At 40.9% G+C, this 6,000-nt stretch overlaps 1 protein-coding gene across 3 annotated transcripts in view; it reads left to right on the top strand.

Annotated features, from left to right (window-relative positions):
* The window catches only part of ARHGAP5 (Rho GTPase activating protein 5), a 72,225-nt gene that overhangs the window by 1,245 nt on the left and 64,980 nt on the right, over positions 1–6,000 (top strand). For 2 of the 3 annotated variants that reach the window (XM_011999521.1, XM_011999519.1), the window contains exon 1: positions 1–151. The exons of the other annotated variant lie outside the window; for it this stretch is intronic. The gene's annotated coding sequence lies outside the window, so the exon portion shown is untranslated. The remainder of the gene's footprint in view (positions 152–6,000) is intronic. 3 annotated transcript variants of the gene reach the window in all.

Below are 6,000 nucleotides of genomic sequence, written 5' to 3'. Positions count from 1 at the left end.
GCCGCTCGGTGAACGCGCCGGGGAAGAGAGGCGAGCAGAGAGTGGAGGAGGAGGCGGCGGCGGCGGGAGCGCTCCCCAGGAATGTCGCTGCCGCCGTCACCGCCGGAGCCGCTGCCGTTGAGGTGGAGACGGAGGAGACCGACGTTGTTAGGTAGGACCTTGCGGCTCCCGCTCCTCCGAGCCTGCCTGCCCCCTCCCGGACGGGGACCCTCCTGCGGCTAGCTGCCCCGCTCGGTCGCCGCTGCCGGTTGTAACCAGTTGAAGGGGCTGGGGCCCCGCGGCCGCCGAGGGGAGCCTGGCGTTGCATTCGGTTTTCGCAGGCCGGGCGGGCAGCAGCTGCAGCGTTAGGGATACGGTCGGCGTGAAGGGCAGAGAGGCCGGGGGAGGGGGTGCTTTCTCCACAGGTGACGGGGCCAGGGTCGGCGGAGGCCTGGTGCTGGCCGGGGATCGCCGGCCCCGCCAGGCGTCCGCTCTCGCCCGTCGCCTCACTTGCTCGGGTCTCGGGTGGTCCATCGGGAGGCGAGGTGGCGGTGTCCGTTGGCCGGGTTGCTGCTGTTAACGAGTTCCACCTGGAAGGGGGTACACGGGGCGGGTGGAGATTCTCGGAAACAGTCTCGGTTGCAAACTTAAACGCCTTGTAGGGGGATCGGCCCTTTCACTTTCCCTCATCTCCCCGACTCCTCCCTGGGTTCTCTTCACCAATTTTCCATCCGCTTTGAAGCTTGGAGTAAGATCTGAGAAGTTGTACTGCGCAACCAGAGCCCAGAGTCCTATGGGCTGACTGCGACTGGGTTGAGGCTTTGATACTGAGTTTTCGCTAGAATAACCTCCAGATTCTTCTTCTCTTTCCACTAAAGAAAAGTATCGGGGTGGGGGGTGGGGAGCCGCGCGGGAGCGCGCGCGCACTTATCCACACAGAAATACTCCCTCTCACCCTCCCTCTCCAGCGTTATTAGAAATGCAGGAGAGCTGAAGGCACGGGGGTAGCTGAGGTTGAAAGGTGCACGGAAGTAAGGGCAAACTGTTATTAGGACATTTAGTAAAATCCCGAGAAAGTTGTAGGGGAGACGCTTATACTTCTACCATGTGATAGAAATTCGGATTTGGCCATAGCTTACTTAATAAATGGGAATTCAAATATTTTGAGACAGAGCAAGATAGGCATATAGATGGGTTTGTGCTCACGTTTTAAGTTTAAATTCTCATCGATCATTTACTTTTTCCTTTGTGATAGGTAGGAAACTGAATTTTTTTTTAAAAAAATATTCAGGTGTAAAACAGCAAAATGCTTCGCTGTATTTACTAGTACTTACTTATGTTGCCTTCTACAGGTGGCGGGTGGGGCGGGGGGGGGTCGAGTTTGTCAGTTCCACTTAAGTCCAGAACCAGTATTCAGTTAGAACAGTTAGGTGTTAGATGGTGTTTATCCGCCTGAAGGATCTGGTTCACTTCATGGGAGATTGCTCTACATTTCCATTTAAAATGGTTCTCCTAACAAAAATTTCATCTAGATGCAACGATTAGACATTTGGAATAATGTTTGGTTTAAAAATATGTTAATGAAACCTTTTGCTGTTAATTCCAGTTTATTTGTACTTTAATACCATAAAACGGTATTCTTATTCAGTGTTTGTAGATAACCATACTAACCGTATAGGTAACCTACTGGACAGTTTTCTGAGTAAGATTTTGCTTTCATTTTAAATTCCTTTCTCATTTTTTGCTTTCATCTATCCTTTGTATACTAATTGACCTCCATTACCTTTATCTATAGTACAAAGAGTGGTAAGTATGTGTCACCAAAAACTTGCAAAGATACTGGAGCAATTTATGACTAAACACACTGGAGTGAAAGGCTGCGCATACCTATGCTTGTAACTTTCAAGAAATAGCACTATTGATCTAATTGACTTAAAGCAGAATCAGACGGTACAGATGATTAAATAACTATTGATTTGGTTGTCTTGTGTAGGCTACGTTTTTAAACCCAGATCAACATGTCTTATTTTGCCATTCTCTGTGCATTAATTATTAAGAGTACTGGGGAGTGAAGTGGGTTACCCTTTGATGTAAGAATTGTGGCAGAATTCTGTTATCTTTAGGAGTTTTGTAGTGCCCCTCCCCATTTAAACGACCTTAGCAATTTTTAAAATGTGTTCCAAAATTATTACCTTAATTATGTCACAAAATACTTATCTTAAGTGTTTTGAAAACCATCTTCCCTTCTTACTTGTGTTTGAAAAGCGTATTAGCACGTTTTTTTGGAGAGTTATTTTGACCTTGAAAGGTAAGATTATTTAAGGAATGAATATTGTATTTGCATTCCATTTTTGGATTTGATGTAGCGATACAGCTTATAATAAGTTTTCTAACTCGCTTTTTTAATTGAAGAAAAAGGTCTCATAAAGACTTTACTAAACTTTTCCATCATTAGCAGGATGTAAGATGAGTGTTGGCCTTTAGTGATCACTTCTTAAATATGAAATGGCATAATAGAGATTTTCTTGGTAGCTACAGAATAAGTTTTGTCACAACTCTAGTTTCCATAGATACTATTTTAAGAACTATTTATTTGGGTCGTATGGTCCGCAGTTTTTTCTTTGCATACCAAAAAGGTGTGCAGTAATATAATTGGCTGAAGAAGGATTGTACAATGTTCTGTTTTAGTGATGTCTATGTCTCTAAAAGATACTTGTACTATATATTTAAAGTACACCAAGGGAATTTAATTTCTAAAAGAACTGTGAAGAAACATCAATAAAGTGATTCATCATTCAGTAATTTGAGTAATCAGGCTCTTAAGTGCAGGCTTTTGTCGATCATTTTATTGAAGTAGGAAAAACCATATTAGAAATTAAGAAAAACGCTTCAATGCTAAGAATTTTAAGTACGAACTTTAATTGGTTTTCAAACTCTGTTCCTTGGATTCCTGTGGGTTTTTTCCTAGATTCCTTGAGACTTCCTATGACAACCCACCCTCCCAAACCAGGACAGCTTCTGTTTTTATGTATTAAATGTATTGTATTTAAATATAAGAATATTTAACTTAATTAAATACAAGAAAAATATTTATTATTTAAATATAAGAAAAATAGCTAATGGGTACTAGGCTTAATACCTGGGTAACAACAAACCCCCTTGACATGAGTTTACCTTTATAACAAACTGCACGTGTGCCTCTGAACTTAAAGTTTAAGAAAAAGCCCCTAAAAAAAAAAAAAAAAACCATCTACATTAACTTTTTTTAAGTCTCTGATTTGTTATTCATTAGTTCAGATTACTTTTATTTAGCGCTTACTATGTGCCAACCCTGGAATTACCAAGATAAATTAGATACAGGTATAATAGCTCAAGCTGTGTAAAGGAGTAAATAGTTAAAAGTATTAAGATGTGAAGAAAAAAGAATGCCTGTTTTTCTCAGGACCTCTGGGAATCCGTCATAGAAGAAGAAACATTTTGAGTTTTAATTGCAAGTAGGAGTTTAGATGTAAGAGAGAACCAAAAAGGGTAATCTTTTTTTTTCCCCCCTACTGTGTTTTGGAAGCTGTCTACAATACTTAGATTTGCAGTGAAATGAAACAGATTGTTAATGCTTGGTCATATATGTATGTTTTACTTCGTAGAATTATTACTTGGGAAAAAGAGCATAACCTTGTAATTTCATGGTTAAAATTTGACTAGTATGTCACTTGCTTAGAGTCTCAAGCTTTTCATCATGAAGAGTTAATGGTAAAAATAGATATTCATTTTTCTAGTGTTAGATTAGCCTTAGCCTGTTTTATTATCCCTGACCAATATTTTATTGAGCAGCGAGGCACTGAGTGATACAAAAAGTATAAAATATTACTCCCTTAAAAGATCTTTTAACTTTTGTGGAGAGACAGCAAGCATGACACTTTAAGAATTTGAGGTATATACAGGGAAATACATACTGATTTAAAAGTTAGTAGAAAGGAATTTAGCTAAAGGAAGTATTACTTGAATTACATACTGATTTAAAGGTTAGTAGAAAGGTATTTAGCTAAAGGAAGTATTACTTGGAAGTAGCACACAATTGGGGTAGTGAAGGGGGAAAAAGACATTTAGGTAAGTTAATGACAGTGTGGACTGAAAGCACAGATAAGTAGAGGACAGATTAGCAGATGGGAAGAAAATATAATATAAAAATGTGTAGTCCCAGCTATTCGGGAGGCTGAGGCAGTAGAATGTGGTGTGAACCCGGGAGGCGGAGCTTGCAGTGAGCAGAGATTGCGCCCCTGCACTCCAGCCCGGGCGACAGAGTGAGACTCCGTTTCAAAAAAAAAGGTAAAAATGAAAGAGCATCAGTTTTGTATCTTATGAGCCAGAGTGAAAGATTTGGGGAAGGTATCAATGCAAGAGTGATAGAAGGGGTGATGTGGAAATAAACACGTAACCTTGGCGTAACTATTTGTCTAGTTACTGTATTTGGCTTGTCAAACAGCCTTGGAAAAACTCTTACCTTGGCTTCTGATATGGCATAATTTGTTTATTTTCTTTCTGTTGATCATGTTCTTTTACTGATTCAAAATTGTTTGTTTCTTTTTATACTTACCTTTTGAGAGCCACGGTAATACCTCTTTTAGAGAACTAATAAAAAATTAACATTACTATAATCTAGAGCCGCGATCCTTTTTGGTACCAGGGACTGGTTTTGTGGAAGACAGTTTTTTCATGGAATTGGGGGTGTGGTTTTGGGATGAAACTGTTCCACTTCAGGTCATCAGGCATTAATTAGTTAGATTCACAAAGGAAGCAAGCAATCTACAGTTCTTGCTCCTCTGAGAATCTACTGCTACTGTGGAGGTGGAGCTCAGGTGGTAATGCCCGCTTTCCAGGCCACCCCTCACCTCCTGCTGTGCAGCCCAGTTCCTAATAAGCCACAGATGGGTACCAGTCTGGAGTTGGGGACCCCTGATCTAGAGAATTTAAGATCTAGATTTCTACTCTTCTGTATTAAACAAGTAGCTAATTCTTCATATATTTTCTTTAGAAAATAAGAGTATTACACCAAATGGTCTCATAGGTAATTTTCTAAAGTTTATGATGCTGAAATTTGTGTTAATAATCCTAAACGTGCCTTGTTTCATTACCGAAGTTTCATCTGTCTTTGGAAATAACACCTGAAAGTCAAATGAACCACCATCTATTGCTGAAACTGATTAGTTTTTCATTAAGAAACACTGGCTTAATGTGTTGTCTTTTATTTCTTGTGTCTAGTAGCCAGTTCCCAAGCTCTCTTTCTCTTGCACTGCTCATTTATTTATTTATTTATTTATTTATTTGAGATGGGGTCTTGCTCTGTCACCCAGGCTGGAGTGCAGTGGCGCTCAGCTCACTGTAACCCCCGCCTCCTGGGTTCAAGCTATTCTCCTACCTCAGCCTCCTGAGTAGTTAAGATTACAGGCACATGCCATCACACCTGGCTAATTTTTGTATTTTTAGTAGAGATGGAATTTCACCATCTTGGTCGGCCTGGTCTTGACCTCCTGACCTCAAGTGATCTGCCCACCTTGGCCTCCCAAAGTGTTGAGATTACAGGCGTGAGCCACCACGCCAGCTGGATTGCTCTTCTAAATTCTATGATAGTTCGAGAGCTTTTAGCCTGTAGTATTTTTCTGTCTCTTGGGCTGTGTGCCCAGTGTTGTATTCCTCTTCTAGACTAATCTGTAGTGCTTCTCTATTGCTTATGACAAGGTCTAACTCTTGTTTTCCCTTGAGACCTAGGGTCATAACTTATGTGTTCAAAACAGTATTTCTTTCCAACATGGGTACCGTGCTCAGCCATTCTACCCTAATTGTACACCTGGAGAGACGACTTTACAATCCAAATCTCGTCTGTTTTTTAAGGCTTACTCAAATCCTTCCTCATCATTGAAACCATTCATCTGTTTCAGGGATCTGCAAACTATGGCTTCTGGGCCAAATCTTACCTGCTCTCTATTTTTGTAAAATGGCTTTCTGCATTTTGAAATGGTTGGG

The sequence above is a fragment of the Mandrillus leucophaeus genome, unplaced genomic scaffold, assembly GCF_000951045.1.
Source record: "Mandrillus leucophaeus isolate KB7577 unplaced genomic scaffold, Mleu.le_1.0 Scaffold596, whole genome shotgun sequence".
In the NCBI taxonomy this organism is placed as follows: Eukaryota; Metazoa; Chordata; class Mammalia; order Primates; family Cercopithecidae; genus Mandrillus; species Mandrillus leucophaeus.
This window is presented reverse-complemented; position numbering and strand designations above follow the sequence as displayed.